Raw genomic sequence first — 19236 nt, 5'->3', positions numbered from 1 at the left:
CTCCAATCAGTGGGGCTTGGGCGGCCGGCATCAGTACATAATCCAATCTAGACAGGGAGCCATGGGCCCCAGAATGAAACGTATACTGAGCCAACCCCTGGTGCATCGTTCGCCAACAGTCAACCAGTCCCATAGTGTCAATGAAACCACCCAACCAAGAATGCGCCCCAGGGAGGTCTCTGGGCGGGTGACGGTCCTCTCTACCGGACACAACAGAGTTAAAGTCCCCACCCACCAGCAACAGGCCCTCAGGGAGCCCAAGCAGTAGGCCTCCCAAATCTGCGTAGGTGGTAGTCTGCAACCCAGGGGGGATGTAAACTGAAACCAAAACTAAAATTCTACCCTCCCACCGGCCAACCAGCGCTACGTAACGCCCCCGGTCATCATGTTTCACCTCATCAATTTCCAGCGGGAGAGAGGCTCAGACCAGAATGCCTACCCCTCTGGACCCAGTAGTAAAGCCAGAATGGGCCACCAACCGATACCCCCGTCTATTCAAAGCCTGACAAGAGTGGCCCACCAAATGCGTCTCTTGCAAGAAGATCAGGAGAGAGACGTTTCAAATATTGTAACACCACCCCCCGCTTCACACGATCCCCCAGACCATCGACATTCCACGTTAAGACATGCAGCCCCCTACCCCCATCCCAACCACAGCGATCCCCCCACCCCCAACGAGAGCAAAAAACAGAACATCGATCACCTGGTATAAAACTAACCTGAAACAACAACAACCCCCCCACCACCACCCCCCCAACTCCCGGAACACACCCCCCCACCCTGCACCCCTGCACTAGAACATCTAGCCACCCCAACTCGCAGTGTGCCTGTCGCCCCGACATAACCCTAGTCTACGAAAAGAAAGAAAACTCCCCCGGAGGAGGAAGAGTCTCACCAGATACCCCGCAGCCCCCAAACACAGAAGGAAGGGCAAAGCAGTCCCATGTACTAGGGCAACCCCGACCAGAGTCAGAGTTCAACACATGATTGGCCACGGACAATAGTTCAGTAGTTCACGGGTGCTCCGCCGAGCCGCCCCCGTCATCCTCGGTCCGCAATCATGACATTCTTAAACATCATCAAGCCCCATATCAACATCTTCACTACGGTAATAAAAGCAATGGCTTCCGACTTCACAAGATCTTACAGCAAGCCTTGGTGAACAGGATAAGTCGCCATTGACTACAAAACCATGCAAGCTTCATCAACTACTGTAACACAAAGACTCAACCACACAATAACGAAAATCCTTGCTGCAGTGGAACCACTATGTCCTCACCAGAGAATACACGGAGCACAACGGAGACAGAAAACTAAAATGGCTTCTCTATTTCAACTATTAAGAGTAGGGAGGAAAAAGTGCACTTCAGGCATGGAAAACATGGGCCTCCTAATTTGTTAGTTGTAGCCCTAAATTCTACACGTTACCTTAAAAAGTCTTCTACATAACTGCAGATTTGTTAGAAAACATAGCGTAGAGATAGTACCGGTAATTATTGCGCACTTGCTGGACCCGACACCCCTAATTTAAATCTACCCACACACAGCACAGCAACCAAACATGGACCTACTGGCTCCACAAGGTTACACAGTCATCCATTAAAGATGAAAATGATAAACTAGGTGATGAACTGGCTGTTAGCTACAAGGACTTCATGCATACATCTCTCTAAAGAGCAACTCTTCAAATGTGAATGTTGATCAATAAAAAAATTAAAACGATTGCCACAAATCCCACCAAGCTTCATGTCTTCTACTATTCCACTGAACGAACATAAGCCTTGCAGAGTAACTGATTGAACTCTTAACTGAAAGCACGATTAATCCTTCTAATGTCTTTCTTGGAGATGTTAAACTGCAGTGGTGTGAACTGAAGGACCTAACTGTGTACCTTTGATCTGCATACATGTACAATGATAATCTCACTCAATTCTGCAAATCTATCTCACACACACACACATTTCTGACCTATCTTTAGGAGGACCGTCCATTGACCGTACATCATGAAGTGTGTATTTACTAGTCTAACTCCACACGTGCTTCGATAGTGGGGTAGGTCTTTGTCTCGTTCTGGCAGGGTTTACCCATGCTCTGAGGACCGTTCCGATCCTCACAGCGTGGGCTATACATTACATGCCCACAAGCAACACAGAGAAACGGCTCGTTGTAGACCATACTTATGAACAAGAAGGAAGGCTGAAGACTGATTTGTTATTGTCAGCAGGCCAGTCAGATAACACACTCATTCTTATCTCAGTGAACTCAATGGAACTGATAACATTCAGCCAACCAAAAAGGCACAAGCAATGACTCAGAGACCAAAAACCTAGATAAAGGCATCCTATTCTATAAAGTAGAATACATACTCCTAACACTAGAAATAAATGAACTTACAAACCAATAAACAGAAACCATATTGTTGGGAGCCCACTTGCTGGTTCACTGCTGTCACTACTTTCTCTACTGTGTCTTCACCACTAGCTGCATTGGAACTCTTTACGGTGCTCCCTCCTCTGCCTCAGGTCTTTTAGTTGTTTGATGTTTTCTTTTCCTTTTTCTTTATTTTGCCCCAGTTGGGTATCCTTCAATTGTCAGATGATGTGTTTGTGTTATTTGAGAATTTTTTGAAATATTGGTGACTGATTCCATGTTTACCATTATTTGGCACTAGGTGCTCAGGATTATGCACTGAGGAGGTAGACGTTGCCATAACTCGCGATTTCTTTGCCATTTTCTTTCAAGACTGTCTTGCCACTACATGTTTTCTTATTATGGTACTGTGTATTTTGCAAAATTAAAAATGCCAATAAAGATATTTTAAAAAAAAAAAACACAGAAACCATGTTGGGTAATCTTAAATAAGCAGATCCCAAAAATCTACAAAGACAAACTAAATACAAAATATCAGCCTTAGAGTTCTCAAAGCAACTTAGCCAAAAAAGGTATACACTCCATAGAAACATAGAAAGAGCTCTCACCAAATCCCTTTTCCAAAAAACTGGTCAGTTCCCAATGAGAAGAAATAATTACAAACAAAACATTTTCGAAACCAAATTTTCCTTTGTAAAGGGGGAATTGATTAAGCTACAAATTAGCTTACTGGAAATGATAACAGTTCACTCTGCCATCTTCAACCATGACCACAAAAACCTCTAAAGAGAAATAGGAGGCGTTCACAAAGATTCTTTGAGAAAATGACAAAGAGTGCTCTCTCTCACCTACAAGTCAAACGATCAGAACCACAAAACCTAATACCAGAAATCTATGTTTTGCTAGTCTCTATTTAAATATATCACTTATGAGGACCTGTTTATCACCAAGGTCTGAACATCATTTCATTTCTCCAAACCCATCTTCTCTTCTCCACTCAAAGAGATCAATTTGATGGTTGTATTATAACAGCTAAACTTCATAAACCTATCTACCTAAAAATAGGATAAGTAATATTGCTTCTAAAAAGAAAAAAACAGGTGATTGATTTAGATGACCTAACTTAATAATATCTGCCCAGGTTCTCATTCTGGGTAAGCATGTAGATTTCTTGGGCCCCCAGCATTGGCCTCTTGAAATGGGGACTCTCCCTACACCTGCTACCCAAGTTCGCAACCTAGGTGTGACTATTGGTAACCAGCTTTCAATGAAGCAGCAAGTTGTAAAAGTAGCTTCGGTTTGCTTCACTATCCTCAAATGGCTCAGGAAGATCCTTTGGATGCTGCCTAGTCCCACGCAAAGAACAGTAATCCAAGCACTTATAACATCTAGATTGGACTATGGGTACATCCTATACTTGGGAGCCAATAAGGAGGTGAAGCGTAAGCTTCAACTTGTACAGAATGCAGCAGCTAGTTTGCTATGTCAGATTCCACGTATGACTCCTGTCTCCAGCTTCCTTCATGAACTTCACTGGCTCAAGGTCGAGAGCCGCATAAAGTTCAAGACCCTGAACTATATGTTTAAGGTGAAATCTGGTAGTGCCCCTCAATATTTACAGTATTTTTGTTAACAATAGTCCCTAGCGTAATCTTGGTTAGGAAAACTAATTCTACATAGACTTCAATGAGACCTATGTGAGTTCCTCCTGGGTCCAGCCGGACAGAGGAGCATTTAATCTTGAATATCAAAAAAATAGTGAAGACTGATGAAACAAGGGCACAATCCTGTACCGAGTTTTCAACAGAGAGGAAAAGGAAGATCAAGAAATTAGAGGAAAATACAAAGTAATAACAGGCAAAAAGGCTTTGGAGCGATCATGGGGGCTTACAAAACATTAATCAACTTAAAGTAAGCTCTACCAAATAGTATCCACAAAACATTTACATATTCAGTACAGTGTGGAACTATTATAACAAGTCGACGTGACGTTTCGATCCCTGGCTCCTATTATAATGTGATCATCATCAGGACAATAGGATATTTCAAAAATGCCTGGTTTGATTAATAAAGCCGATTGGTAGGTAGGGGGGGGGGGGGAAAGGGGTTTGGAAGAAACACGCTTGATTGTAGGAGCGCGTCTGGTGCGATGTCTGGGCGGCAGCTAGATAGGCTGTCTGTAGTACATCAAGGGTAAATTAGCTGACCGTGGAAAGTTCACCAGCGGTATTGGATCAGGTAGGTAGAATGGGGGTAGCGCGCTTTTGATTCAATGGATGCGGGAGTGCGTCTGCGGCAATGACGGGGCGGCAGCTGGATAGGCTGTCCGTAGTGCATCGGAGGCTCAACAGGAGGTTGTGGCGACACGCGTTCTTCGATGAGAATGGCGAAGCGCGTCTAGTGCATTAATCCAGCGGCAGCAGCAAGGGCTGTCCGCGTTCTAGGTTGGAGCTCGTCCGAGTCTCGCAGCCACAACGAGGAGTCCGAGTCAACCGGCAATTTATTAATCAAACCAGGCATTTTTGAAATATCCTATAGTCCTGATGATGATCCCATTATAATAGGAGCCAGGGATCGAAACGTCACGTCGACTTGTTATAATAGTTCCACACTGTACTGAATATGTAAATGTTTTGTGGATACTATTTGGTAGAGCTTACTTTAAGTTGATTAATGTTTTGTAAGCCCCCATGATCGCTCCAAAGCCTTTTTGCCTGTTATTACTTTGTATTTTCCTCTAATTTCTTGATCTTCCTTTTCCTCTCTGTTGAAAACTCGGTACAGGATTGTGCCCTTGTTTCATCAGTCTTCACTATTTTTTTGATTTTTTTGATATTCAAGATTAAATGCTCCTCTGTCCGGCTGGACCCAGGAGGAACTCACATAGGTCTCATTGAAGTCTATGTAGAATTAGTTTTCCTAACCAAGATTACGCTAGGGACTATTGTTAACAAAAATACGAATTCACCCGTGGTCCTTAGCTACCTTTACCGGGTTCCCTTGTTACTTATACTGCCTCAATATTTACAGGCCATCATTCACCCGTATCTTCCTTCGCGTTCCCTCCGTTCCGCTACTGAAGCAAAGTTTGTAGTGCCTAGGATCTCACGTTCTCGGCTATGTGGTCGGTCTTTTGCTTACCTAGGTCCTCTCCTGTGGAATTCCCTTCCTTTATACCTTAGGAAAGAAACTGTTCTCAGTAACTTTCGAAAGCACCTAAAGGCTTGGCTGTTCAATCAATAGGTCCACGACAACTAAAGTATTCACACTTGTCCTGTATGGCGGCGCTGGGAAACCTTTTTGGTAGCTATGCGCCTTATAAGCTTAATAATAATAATAATAATAATAATAATATCCAATTGATCATTCGAGGCCAAACTTGTAGAAAGCTTTGTGGAAACGCAACTCAAACTCTTCTTGGAAGAAAATTAACTGTTAGATGAACTGCAGTCTGGTTTTATAACAAGATGCAGTACTGAAACTACAACATTTTGGGCAGAGGTGAATAAAACCCCTGCAAATGTTTCGAACTTTCAGAAGCCTGCAACACAGTGAATAACAACTCACTTCAGCCATACAGGGTCGTAAGTCTATGTATTGCCTATAGTCTACAGCATTTCGACCTTAAGGCAACGAAAATCCATTGCTAGGACAAGGGACAATGTAGAACAATGCGGACGGAACAAATTCAAGCGAAAATAACTAATGTTGAGTAACTAAATCAGAAAAGTGAAAAGACACTTATAGGGGTCAAACAGTCCCCAGCGATTAAGCAGGTGCACTAAACAAGCCCACCCCTCCCTTTATCCTCCATAGGCACTTCCTTAGTGCATTGTTGTATTCATTTAATACCTTCCAGGTCCTATAAAGTCATTCACCATGCACCTTATCTTCTGCTTATACTTATGCTACAGACAATACATAGGCTCACTGACCCTCTATGACAATTAAATCTCCAGGAGTGCACAGTCATGTGTCCTTTCTTTTTGTGTATACACAACTGTCACCCACTCGCTGCTCCTGCACTGTGTGATCACAATTTAAAGCACTTTTAGAATTATAGTACGATATTTTGTGTAAATAAATGCACTGAGCACTTCATTTTGTTTGGTTGGTTACATCTTGAATTTGTCACAAAATTGATGTTTTGGATGGATCATGCACTCCTCAATTGAGAAATGCCAATGTTTAAATGAGTCTACACTGAACCACTGTCTTTCATTATGAAAAGGAGCTAGATGATTTCAGGCAAGCGCCGAAAAGGAACACGAACAGAGGTATTTTCTCTCTCTTCCCATTTCACTTTCCCCCAAGTGAATGCATATCAAGTCTGTTTGTTCAATCTGATGCACTCCATGAGAAACAAACTGGCATGTGTACCCAAGAAGAGCTAAACGGGCAATACCCGTCACGGTCTGAAAATATTCATTGTATGTGAAAATGGACAACCCACTGTTAATGTTAAAACCAATAAAGCTATATATTTTTTTTAAGTCAGTTTGTTCAATTCATGAGAGATTTGATGTGTTCAACTCACTGGAGCAAAGAAGCAGGGGCGTAGGAGACACTAAAATTCTGGGGGGGACAGGGACAACCTTGTGCACTTTCCAGTGACCCTATACAAATCACCGCCCGTTAAACAAATACAATCGCATACTTTTGAAGTGAAATATTGAGAAAAGCAGGCATGTAGTCACAGTTTGCATGTATGCTTTATTGTTATTTACATTCATATAGTAATGAGACCAAATGTTTAAAAAAAACATATATATATGAATCTTGCATCTTAATGCAAAAAGCAAACAAAGGCCGCTGACTTAGGGTGGGGGCGTCGTGTTTGCAAGTGCATTAGGGTTTGAAAAGTACCTGCTGCTGCATTCCTAGTCTCCAGCAATTTTCAGGCAACAATAAAAATGTGAAGATAACTTTGGTGATTAATGTTCTTTTTTTGAGAGAGATCGAAGGCTTGTCTAGTGAAAGTTTTAATTCAATAGGTCAGTGAGTTACTGCTTTTGTCTGAGATATTCTTTTGGTATTTGAAGTTTATAAATTAAAATCCTAACATTGAACAGTGAGCTATTAACCGTCATCAAAGAGCTGCATAAAAACTTGAATGTATAGATTCGAACGTTATGATTTTTCCCCAGTCTTTCCCTATCCTAATGTTGGAAAATGGGTTTATTAGGATAGAAATCAATTTTGATTATTGAAGAGAACCCCCCCAACCATGGTGTTATGTTTTACATTCTGAGTTTGTGTTTCTCTAGTGTTGCAAAGCCGCCCTGGGCACTCCCCAACTTTTTGCTGACTGGTACTGGTGGTACCTGACTGACTGACCCTGGCCTCTGCCTAAACAGCCAGTGCTATTCTGAAAGAGGCACTTAAAAATACAGTGAAAACACCTACATACACTAGGGTGCACTATGGGTTAGGGTACCCCTATGATTGGCATGACCTCTCCTATAAGGCCCTAGTACATAATAGGGCAGGGGGATTAGAACTACTTTTAAGTCTCTAGAATATAATAAGGCATGGCAGTTTAGAGGCCGGCAGCCCTTTCTGCGCTTGCATGTGTGCACTGCTGAAGCCTGAGGTCAGTTTAAAAGTAGCCCTGTGTTATAGGGCTGCTTTTAAAATGCAAATTGTGGTCAAACTCGACTTTTGGGTATGGGGAACTTACAAATTGATCAACTACAATGTTGGGGCAAAATTAAGTGGAAAAATGTTTTCCACTTAACTATGGCTGTATCATATTTGCCACATAATACATAATCTGCTGCATAATCTAACGATTTCCTCCAAAACAATTTTGTAGCTCAAACAGATCCCAAATTACTAAAAGAAATGTGACTTGTGTTGCTGTGAAGGTTAGGGCCCTTTGCAAAGGTTAGTAAAGAAAACAATTCCTAAGAAAACAATTGGTCCCAGACACTCCTAATGACACTCAAATTAATACCTGTAGGAGAGTGTAGTATGCAATCAATTCATACAACCAAAAATGTATAATGTAAAGGCACATTCAACAGGGAAATCTCATAGATAAGAGGCCAACCAAAGTCAATTAAATTGCAAACATCAATTTATTTCCCGCTGAATCATATTCATAAAATGCAAACTTAGGGGCTGACTACGATGGCAGGCGGACTTCAGTACCACCGACATCGAATCGGGGAATGGGACCGCTGGCCTTCAAGGTGGAGGCCCCACGATAGGCATTACAATGCGACTGCCACTACGGTGTTCGCAGTGCCTATCTTTTACATTGCAGCAGGTGCTGCTGGCTGCATCATCCGCCGCAAAGTAAAAAAAAAAGGAACATGTTAAATATATCGGTGCCTGCCACATGGTGCAGTGATATGTTGTGGGGCATCATAGATGCCCCCCAGGACCCATGTCTGAGGGCCAGGGGTAAAGGGGCCTGCTACGGGCCCCCAATGTCCCTTTCGCCAGCATTTCCATGGCAGGTGAACCGCCATTGATAAGCTGGCGGGTAAGGAACATCGTAATCCCTGCTGCGGTGCATGGTAGGCACCACCAGCATTGTAGGAACCACGAGCCCCTCCACCAGACCGGCGGGCTCAAGAAGCCCGTCGGGTGCGTGGTGGTTGGTCTTTCCGACCGCCAGGTAACCACCCGCCATTGTAATATGGCGAGCTGTGATGCAGTCACCAATGGCGGTGGGACCGCCACCGACGGGGTGACGTGGCGGTCCCACTGCCATTATAATCACCCACTAAGTTTGGTGTGCATGCAAATCCTACATTGCCAACCCCTGGCAAGTTGCACTGCTAGTGCTGGAAAAAGGCCAATGGAGGTACCAATGGGTGAGGTGGACTGGCCTCAAGGGTCTTGTGACCTCAGTGACAGATTCACTGTCGATCTAGGATGTGCTTCTTCATATGCCTGCCCATAAGACTGGAAGTGAACTGCAGTATGGATTGTGGTGGACAGGTCCACCTGCGGGTGCTAAGACACCTGGGCTTCTAAGGTCTTTCGGGCCTTCTAAGGTGTAGCATCGGAATAAGCTCTGTCAGGAGAGTGGTATGGTGAACTGGTCATGAAGGTCTGAACATGGTTCTCCAGTTCCAAATTCAGCAGCTCTGGCCAGAGTGCCACATTCTCTCCCACACTGAACACCATACTGCCCCACTGACAGAAACTCGCACTGCCTTCAGCACAACTCAATTGTGCTGCGACTAAATTCAAATTATGCACTAGACAACAGTAAAATGCTGCCTGAAAAAAAATGAATAACACCCTGGAAAAAGCAAACACTCATAGGGAATGCAAGAATAAGCAAAGCATGTGAACTGTAATCAGAAAAAAACATGGTTACCTTAACGGTTTTAAACTCATTATTCAGAAATCAGTAAGTGATTTTGCCTGAAAAGTTCAAGACATGGCTACAGGACCAGGAAGGGACCCCTTTCAATGTCCATTGCTTATATCCTTTCAAAATGTATGCAGTTTGGTTTAAAAAAGACCACATCCCCAAACACAGAACCACATTTTATAAGCTAAAATAATTAAAAAGTTGAAAACGATCATATTAAATGTTTCCACTCTACCCATCAACCAGGTATTGCAGTCCCTTTAGGAATGGCGCACTTACCCACCCTGGGAAAACAATGTTGTTCAAAGAAAGAAGATAAAAAGAAAGTAGCGCTTTCACTGGCAAACTCTGTAAAGTGGCGCTAATGTGTGTGGGTGTAAATAACAGCCTGGCCTGTCTGCTGTCCACTCTGTATTGCTTTATTTAGGTATTTAACTATTTTTTCTCTCCATTCCGAGGTTTTTCTTTTCAATAGAAAACGGTCAGAAAATGAGGACATTTACAGCCAAAGTGTTCAGCCTTTTTTGGATCAATTTCACAGGGGAACAAATGAAGAAAAGGAGAGGCAAGAGAGAGTACCTTAAGAGCTGCCTCTTGAAATCAGCACGTAAGCAGGAGCGAGACAGAGACAGAAAGAGATGGAGGAATAAAGAGAGGAGGGCAGCCACCAGAGGCAGATCAGGAGTAGTGGACACGGTCCCATGAAGGAAAAGAGACAGCGTTTATTTTTTCTCTGTTCTCTGCCCTTCCCAGAACACTGAGCCTTCCTGCAGCATAACAAAAGGCAGAGGGCGGGTGGCCTCTGACTCCAGGCAGGTCAAGTTCAGGGCCATTAGGTAGCGCTTTCGCGTGCCCTGCGATAACAGAAGGGAGAGGGGAAATTCCTTTGTCCCCTCGTCCCCCCCGCCCTTGTCCCCCGTGTTCCCCCCACTCCAAAATCTGGGGGGGATATATCCCCCGTGTCCCCCACACTTCCTACGCCCATGCAAAGAAGGACCAGGCAGCACTAGTCATTCTACTGCAGACATGATACTTTAAAGTTTAACACTATTGTTCGATAAGAAGACTTCATAAAACATCCACTGACTGAACCCTTTTAGCAGAATGATATTCAACCTTCCCATGCAAAACGCTTCTTCCTTAGCAGTATTTCCCACAGAACCAAGAGTTGTTGATTTTTGTTTCTAAATACTGGCTTCACAGTACTTCTTTTTAAAAGTGATGTTAAGTTTTGATTTGGGATGTTGCTCAGATGTTAATTCTGCCACGTTTTTGCATTAGGTTTTTTACACCATACAACAACACAAACGGTTATTTACTAGAAATAGTGGAATGCAATGTTTCACAGACCTATTTGAAAGGAATAGTTTGCCTTAATGATAAGTTAATTACTAACTTTATTGCTTAGTTAACTGAAACAATTACAAGCAATAAAACAACATTAATAATAAACTCAGAATCCAGCAAAACGCCCTCTTAAAGCACCAAACTCAAGAAAAGGCCCTATTACAAACAATGGCAAAGCCAATGAATCTCATCTATGTGAGATCTATTGGCTTAATCAATGTTTTTTAACCATGTTGTACACCTTTTGTACAAAAAGATTATATTATAACATACTCTACAATAACATACTATATAATGTATTGGATAAAGTACTCCCTGTTGTACATTACAGGGATATTGCAAATCACAGAGGAGTTCCACAACCATATATAGGCTCAAGGCCAAAGGGGGTCATTTATCACTTATAATACATGGTCACAATATCACCTTTCAAAACCAACATAAATCCTTGGTGTGTAGCTCTTCATATGGAGGACAACATGTTTGCAAACATGAATAAAAAAAATAGACTCTCTAATGCAAAATTAAATGCATCAAAAAGCTGTTAGAAATTTGTTGCAAAGTGATATTAGAAGCAGCTTACTACAATAGTTTTTTTTTAAAGGCGCACGTGAAACTTGTAGAAAGATTCTAGATTTTCTATAACAATGCAAGGAGGGCAAACAAACATGTTGCCATAAATATCTCCTTTCTTCTAGTCAAAGTACAGTTAGGAAAACAGACCTGAAGAAAGAAAGGAAATGTTTGTTTTTGTTCTTTGAACAGCTGCTTTAGTTATACCCTGTGATCTGACCTGGTTTTTAGGTCTCGCCTGACCCAGCGCATGCGATGGTCTGGCGAGACTTATTGAGAGGGCTCCAAAAAGTGCTACCAGGCCAGCCTAGAGCTACAGTGCATGTGCGCTGGCGCACGCGCGCCGCGCTTTACCGCGATTACTTTCACTTTCGCGGCTGCACGGCCGCTTTGCATAGCCAATAGGTCTCGCTTTTGGGACCTTATAAGTATTTAGTTATGCAACTGTTGCATGGCTAAACACTTATAAGGTCCCAAAGGCGAGACCTATTGGCTATGCCAATGCTTGTTCCTTCTGTTGCTGGCAGCAGGCATCGGAACTCAACTGTAGTAACTTATTACAGTGAAGTTCTGACGTCATTTTTTTACAATCAGCAACTTGGTGCACCACAAACCGCAGATTAAAAAAAATATTAGACTATTTTTTTCCGGGATTACAGAATCCTATGTGCTATATAATATGATTGCATGATAACTTTTTTAATAGTATGGTATGGCTTGTCTTTGGACAGTGTGGTATGGCCTACCGTTGTATAGTATGGTATGGTTTGGCCTGTAATTGTATAATATGGTATGACCTGGTATGGTATGTCATTGCATAGTATTGTATGGCATAGTATGATTTGTCATTGTATAGTATGGTATGGCTTGTCATTGTAAAGTATGGTATGGCTTGTCATTGTAAAGTATGATTTGGTATGGCCTGTCATTTTATAGCATAGTATGGCCAAATGGTCTGTCATTTTATAGTATAGTTTGTCCTGTCATTGTATAGTATGGTATGGTATGGTGTGGTGTGGCCTGTCATTGTAGAGAGTGGTATGGTATGGTGGGACCTGTCATTGTATAGTATGGTATGGGATGGTCTGTCATTGTACAGTATGGTGTGATATGGTAAAGCCTGTCATAGTATAGTATTGTATGGCTTATCACTGCTAAGTATAATGTGGCCTCTCATTGCATAGTATGGTAAGATATAGTATGGCCTGGGATTGCATACTATGGGATGGTATGACCTGTCACTGTGTAGTATGGTATGGCATGTAATTATATAGTATGGCATGGTGGAATGGTACTGTCTGTCATTGTATAGCATGGTAAAGTACAGTAATCTCGGTTAGAATATACACATTGAGCTACAGGACGAAGCGCGATAGGAGCAGCCAAAAAAGCAAAAATGTGCTTTACAATATAATGTTACAATATTCTATCCAACCCGTAATTGTGCAAACATAAACCAGTTTCAAACATACCCTGTTTTTTACATAAAACATTTTAATCATGCCCAATGCATCCTCTAAATCATGAAACACGTACCAAAAAAGCACTTTGTTACAAACTAAACAAGAAATTACTTGATAGCGATAGCGCAAAGCCATTAATGTATTTTGAAATCATTGTTAAGAGCGACGCTAAGAACCTGTGGCCTGCTGGTGTTGTTATGCCACACCAAAGAGTAGAAGGGGAGAGGATGAAAAGTGAAAGACAACAAAAACGCACATGGGAAACAAGCTAGAAAAGCAACAGTGTGGAGGAAAACCAGGAGCTAGACAAACTAAAAATACATTCACCCTAGAAAGTGTTGCACGGAGAAGAAAAATACACGCAGAGACCGAAAGCAGAAGCAGCAGAAAGACACTCTCTGCCCCCGAAAAAAAAGAATGGAAGCAGTACTTGGTTCATGTTCCAGGGACGGGGAAACACAGAAAATGAAGCCAGCACATGCTTGCCAAACAGAGGCAAGCAATCAATACTGACAAAGAAGTCAACAAATGGTAAACAATGGCCAGGACTTAAGCCCCTGTATGCAGACAAAATGTATCGCCACCGACAGCACATGCGCTTTCTTAGTGGAGACCTAAAAATTTAAATAAAGCGTTAATCAGACAGTCAGAAACGCAAAAACATGTAATAATGCAATCCAGCTACAAAATTTCAAAAGCTAATCCATAATTATCCCAAAGCACCAACTGCCGATCATCACTTTAAAGACTTGCAATTACTGATTCTCTACAAGTTCTAAAATCTTTGCTGGTTACAAATAGGCCTTAGCAGACGTTTTAAGCAATTAACAGCAAAAACAAAAAACATGTGTCAATGTTTCAGTGCTATAACCACCAAGTAAAGAGGTGGTGTATCCCACCTCATTTGAGCAGTGGTTACAATACACAAAAGGATAGGTTCCTTTCGTGGCAGTGGTCTATGCTAGTAACTGTGATGTTTTTTATTGGAGGGCGGAGATATGTAAATTAGAGAATTAATACTTCTGGACGAAACTCGGGGTGGGAGAACACACCTATGTACCGAGCAGGGGGCATTCCCATCTCAGCAGCCTTTAAAAGACAGAAGCATGGGTATAGAGGGGCCAGGGGGCAGGGCTCCAATGTAGACCTGTGTGCAGTCAAGACGTGGGTGCACAGAAGAGGGAGACAGAAGGGACCTTGGGGCACAATGGAGAACATCTTGCCCAGGTGGCAGTAAATAGATGAATTAATGTAGAACTATGCACACCAATGGAGAACTGCGTACACAGAAGAGGTCGAGGTGCACAAGTGGACACTAATGTCATTAAATGGAAAGTGGATGGAGACCTGAGCACACACCGGGATTTACTGGTTGAATTTGAATATATTCTTCTGTTTCCATTTATCTCTGGGTAGCGAGCTTGGAACGCGAACAAGGTGAGGTGACAGGAAACTGGAACATGAGCTTGCTCCCGCAGACTCAAGGACACGGGAATCATCAACATGACCCAGGTTTGTCGCCTACTCTTACGTAAATCCCATTCCTCCAATGCTTACCAGTTGGACACTAGGATATCTTTTAAATGCTTCTGTAGACAGACCTTCCTCAGTTAACAAATGCTCCCTCCACCCTTATTAATGAACGGCACTGTGTTGGAATGCAGAACATGTTGGCCGTAACTTGCCCTTACATGACGCATTCACGGTACACTCAAAAGCACATCATTTTTTCCATCGGAAGCAGACGAAGGGAGACTTACAGAAATTCTGCATTTACCGGGGCATGTATCCGAGACTACCGTGGAGACTGCTAGAGCGATGTGCTGCTGCTGGCGGTGGTTGCTGTAGCGTGCCTCAGTGCGTGCGCGCGCGCGCGCGACGTCTCCAATGGTAACCGCGAAACAAGCTACCGTGAGCGCGCCACTAAAACGTCATCATGCCCGAAGCAGAAGATAAAGCGCGTACGCGCATCTGCACTAAATACGGTGTGAGAGCAACTCTTATTGGCATCTCGCACTCTCATGGTTCGTTGTACGCAAAGCTACAAAAAAAGTGCCACCTTTTCGAGTACACAAACCCGTTACTGTAGTGGCAGCACCCATCTGAAGTTTTCGCCTGCAAGCAACGAACAGGTATAACACAGCCAAGCAGGCACACTGGGCTTATACGTGATAGGGGCCAGCAGAACCTCATGTTGCCTTTGGCAGTAGTCCCATGAAACGTGTCATCCTGTCTTGTAGGTACTTCTTAGCTTAATTAAGACCAGTGATTGAAATGGAAATATTACATGTGCAGGTACTCACAACCTACTCCAGTGGCTGAACTGTTCACAATTATTCTATTAAATTTGAAATGTTTAAATATGTCTAGACCAGGGTACAAATTCTAAACAAGAATTTTCAATGCAATAGGTCTCGCATTTTTTAGAGTTAGCGTTATTGACTTTGTGTAAATGACAATGTTTTTACTTATGCATTTTTTTGTACTGGAATTATGTGGCAGGACGTGCAGTGTAAAAGTATTATGGGAATAACAGATACTGGGAGACACAGATAGTACGAGTGGCTAAACTAAATAAAGAGAGAGAGAATAGAAGGAAGTGGGATATAGATCTGCCAAGTTTGGGCACTTGAGAGGCTGAGAGTTACTAGGCATGTGGAGATAGTGACATTTTGAACATTTGCGAGAAAGAGAACATTGGGGCAGGGAGATGGGTGATTTTGTGAGTGTTACGTGAGTGCTAGAGTGAAGAGAAAGAGCTTATAGGTGAGAGTGTATTAAGTCACCATAAACACAAAAAGAAAAGAATTGTAAAATGAGAATGGGAAAAGCATGTCACAATGTGCTTAGTGTTCATTGTGTTTGAAATCATTCCGCTGAGCTATTAATAAAATATGTTATTATGTTAAGTTTGTTGAAAGTATGTTGCTTTAAAAATTACTGCAAACATAAAACAAACTACATACATTTGGGGAGGGCGTTTGATGGTACAGCTACACTGTGGGACCCACCCCCAACGAAAATGAATTTGATTTGGGGAAGAGAGAGCGAGCGCCATTACCATACCAAGCGGATTTGCTTGTAACATAAATATTATCTTGTATGTGTTGTGATGGTGCAGTGAGAGACTAAGGCGGGTGACAAGTGATTGCACACCCTCTAATAAACTTAAAAATTAACTTTTGGTTGTGGAAGGTGTTTGCTGTTATGGCTGCAACTCCACAAATAATTTGAAAGGAAGTGCTCCAATAGTGCAAAGTAATTTTACATACATTAAAAATAAAAATCCATGATGGTGGAGGAAGCGGGAGAGCGTGTCTTGGTGCACTTAGACATGGTTTGGGTAAGTCTGTTGCTGCACGTCCAGAAATACATCTTAATGGAGTGCATCAATAGTGCAAAGGTATTTTACCTGTATTACCAATAATAAAATGTTTTAGTTGCAAATGTATTAGATATAGTGTGTAATGATGCACTAACATCCTAGGACAGGCGATACTTTTTCCTCCACACAACCATAAAATAAATGAATATATTATGTTTGGGCAACTAGGTTGCTGTCAAACTTACCTATAAATAAAAAAACATTATGGAAAGGGAAACAAAAGAGTGTGTCATATTGCAATTACACATGGAGATGTATCGCAAACAGAAAATATATTTTGTTACAGTTTGTGAAGTATAAGAGCGTGTTATGTTGCAAAAAGAGCCAGACTCTGCTCAAAAGTTAACGTTAACACAATACAAAATGCTTTAGAGTCATAAGAGCGTGTCACCGTGCATTTAGACTCCGTTGCTGATGAAAACATAACACACAGGTTAAATTAAAAAGCAGAACTGTAGAGAATTTGGATGAAGGTGTGAATGGAAGCGCTAGGGCTTGTGAAAACTTTCAGTTCAAACAATAGATAAAAATAGGTTGCTACGTATCTAAGTTCAATCACTCCTTAGAACTCGGAGAAGCACACCTTAAAACAATGATGGACTGGTACTTAGTTCCCTCCAAACTCAAACGAATTTTCCAGAACACGACTGACCGGTGTTGGAGGGGATGTGGGCTACTGGGAGACTTCCAACATCTTTGGTGGGACTGTCCCGCCATCCGTCCCTTCTGGGAAGAAATCCTGGCACACATTAAAACTATACTAGGATACCCTATACTGAGCACCATGGAGGGTATCCTTTTGGGTCTTCGAGATCCCTCCCTTGAACACCAGACCAGGGCTGATAAAGCCATTATGTGGTCTTGCATAGGGCGTGGCGCAGATAACTATTGCAGCAGCCTGGAAGAGGAAGACTGCTCCATCCCTTTCTATCTGGCACTCACGGCTATGGAAAATTCTCTGCTTGGAGCGGATGGCGGATATATTCAGCAACGACTACAAGGGGTCCGAATTTAAATGGGGTCCCTTAGTCACCTTCCTCACAAAGGGCCTGCCCCTAGCAGTGTGCCCCCCATCGATCATAGACATGCACCTATTTCAATTTTAATAGCCTACATTGTTGCCTAGCTGACCACGAAGAGTTCTTACAAAAGGTCACCCCCAACCACCTAGTTAAGGGAGGGGAGGGTTAGGGATCTGAGGGTTTTCTGGTTTAGTAGAGTAGATCAAATTTTTCCAAGGAGTGCCTTCCCGGTTGGAAGGTCCACATGGAAAACGGTCACAACACAGCTGGTTTTGATCATTTATCCAGGGGCCTCTACCATGCTGTATCTGGGACATTATAAGAAACTGTACGGCTCAATAGAGACTTTCTATTTGCAGACAGATACAGCAATGTCTACACCATCGCCCTCTATCTGGATATCATGTGACAATGTGCATTGTACTCTATGATACGGATAATCTAGTTGATGTGACCCTAATAATGCTTGTTTTTGTTTTTTTGTTTTTTTTCTACGAAATGCCAATAAACAAATGTTTTACAAAAAAAATAGGTTGCTGTAAAACTCACTTTAAAGCAAGGTAAAATTCAGTGTAAATAAATATCAATGCTGCATTTGTAGAATATCCCCAAAATAATGTGCTTCACGTGTGATTTATAGATTACATAGCACCGCCCTGCTAAACAATAGCAAGCAGGATGAGGTGCGAGGGAGGGGTGGGTTGAGATTTTCAGCTTCAGTGGAAAGACAGACACTTTATGTCCTTACAGAGGCATGGCTTAACATGCTGCAGACAGTGCCAGAGACCACTCTATCAACACCAGTACCAGGTATAAGCTAGTGGGCGGAAGCATCAACAGTGACTATTCACCATTTTAAAAATTAACTTGTTTAAGCAGCCCTGCAACGGGCACAATCCGAATCCCCTACCAAGCATGCTCTTGTAAGCCCTACGACACCACATACATGTGGCCACGGCCCCAATACACATCCAAGAGTGTTAAACAAGGAACTGCAAGTGGTGAGCTCTGTATCTTCTACCCTCCAGTTCATAGGCATCCATATATATATATTTTTTTTAAAGAGACATTTTACATACACAACCATGTGCCTACATACCAGAGGCCGGCAACCAAGGATGAATTAAAAAAAAAAAAAAGAAGGAATAAAAGTGGGATGACACAGCTGTTACATCGACAACCCAGAGGTCCGGCAGCAATTTAGACAGCGCACAATGTAATGGCATAGGTTGTGCAAGGGACTACCAAGGATACATAATATACTAACCCATCTTCGACAATTAGAACCAATACCCCTCCCCCCCACCTGTCATAACCACAAACTATCAACTAAGAACCTGCCCACCTGTCGACTCCCCCAATGTCATTAAGTGCACCACTGTTACATAGGCCCTGCGACCCACTTCGCAAAATTATTTCCTATAGCTTTGGGCCTGTCCCCCCCTGTTCAGTAGCACAATGTGGTCTAATAATCCCGTTAGCCGCAGCAACCTTCAGGCAGCAGTATTTCTCAGAAGGTCTGCCCCGCCTGTCGCCAACCAGTTCACAAATGGAGTCCATATATCTTTAGGCCTAGATCTGCTTGGCATTAGTTCCAAGTAGCATGTTAGTTGATCTTTGCAGTAAATGGTAGCCTTCAGCCACTCTGCAATTGTGGGAGGATGTTGCTTTTTCCAATGCATGGCCACCTGGCGTTTTGCTAATAGCAGCAGCATGACTGTGAGATTCCGAGAGCTCTTTGGG

At 42.6% G+C, this 19236-nt stretch overlaps 1 protein-coding gene across 3 annotated transcripts in view; it reads right to left on the bottom strand.

The window, feature by feature from the left end:
- The window catches only part of ECT2L (epithelial cell transforming 2 like), a 445514-nt gene extending 430568 nt beyond the window's left edge, over positions 1–14946 (bottom strand). For 2 of the 3 annotated variants that reach the window (XM_085612467.1, XM_085612469.1), the window contains exon 1: positions 14847–14946. The gene's annotated coding sequence lies outside the window, so the exon portion shown is untranslated. The remainder of the gene's footprint in view (positions 1–14846) is intronic. The other variant, XM_085612468.1, reaches the window with a different exon arrangement.
- Between the last annotated feature and the right edge of the window lie 4290 nt (positions 14947–19236).

This window comes from Triturus cristatus, chromosome 6 (assembly GCF_964204655.1).
Source record: "Triturus cristatus chromosome 6, aTriCri1.1, whole genome shotgun sequence".
Lineage (NCBI taxonomy): Eukaryota > Metazoa > Chordata > Amphibia > Caudata > Salamandridae > Triturus > Triturus cristatus.
The sequence above is the reverse complement of the archived record's forward strand: the minus strand, read 5'-3'. Positions and strand labels throughout refer to the sequence as shown.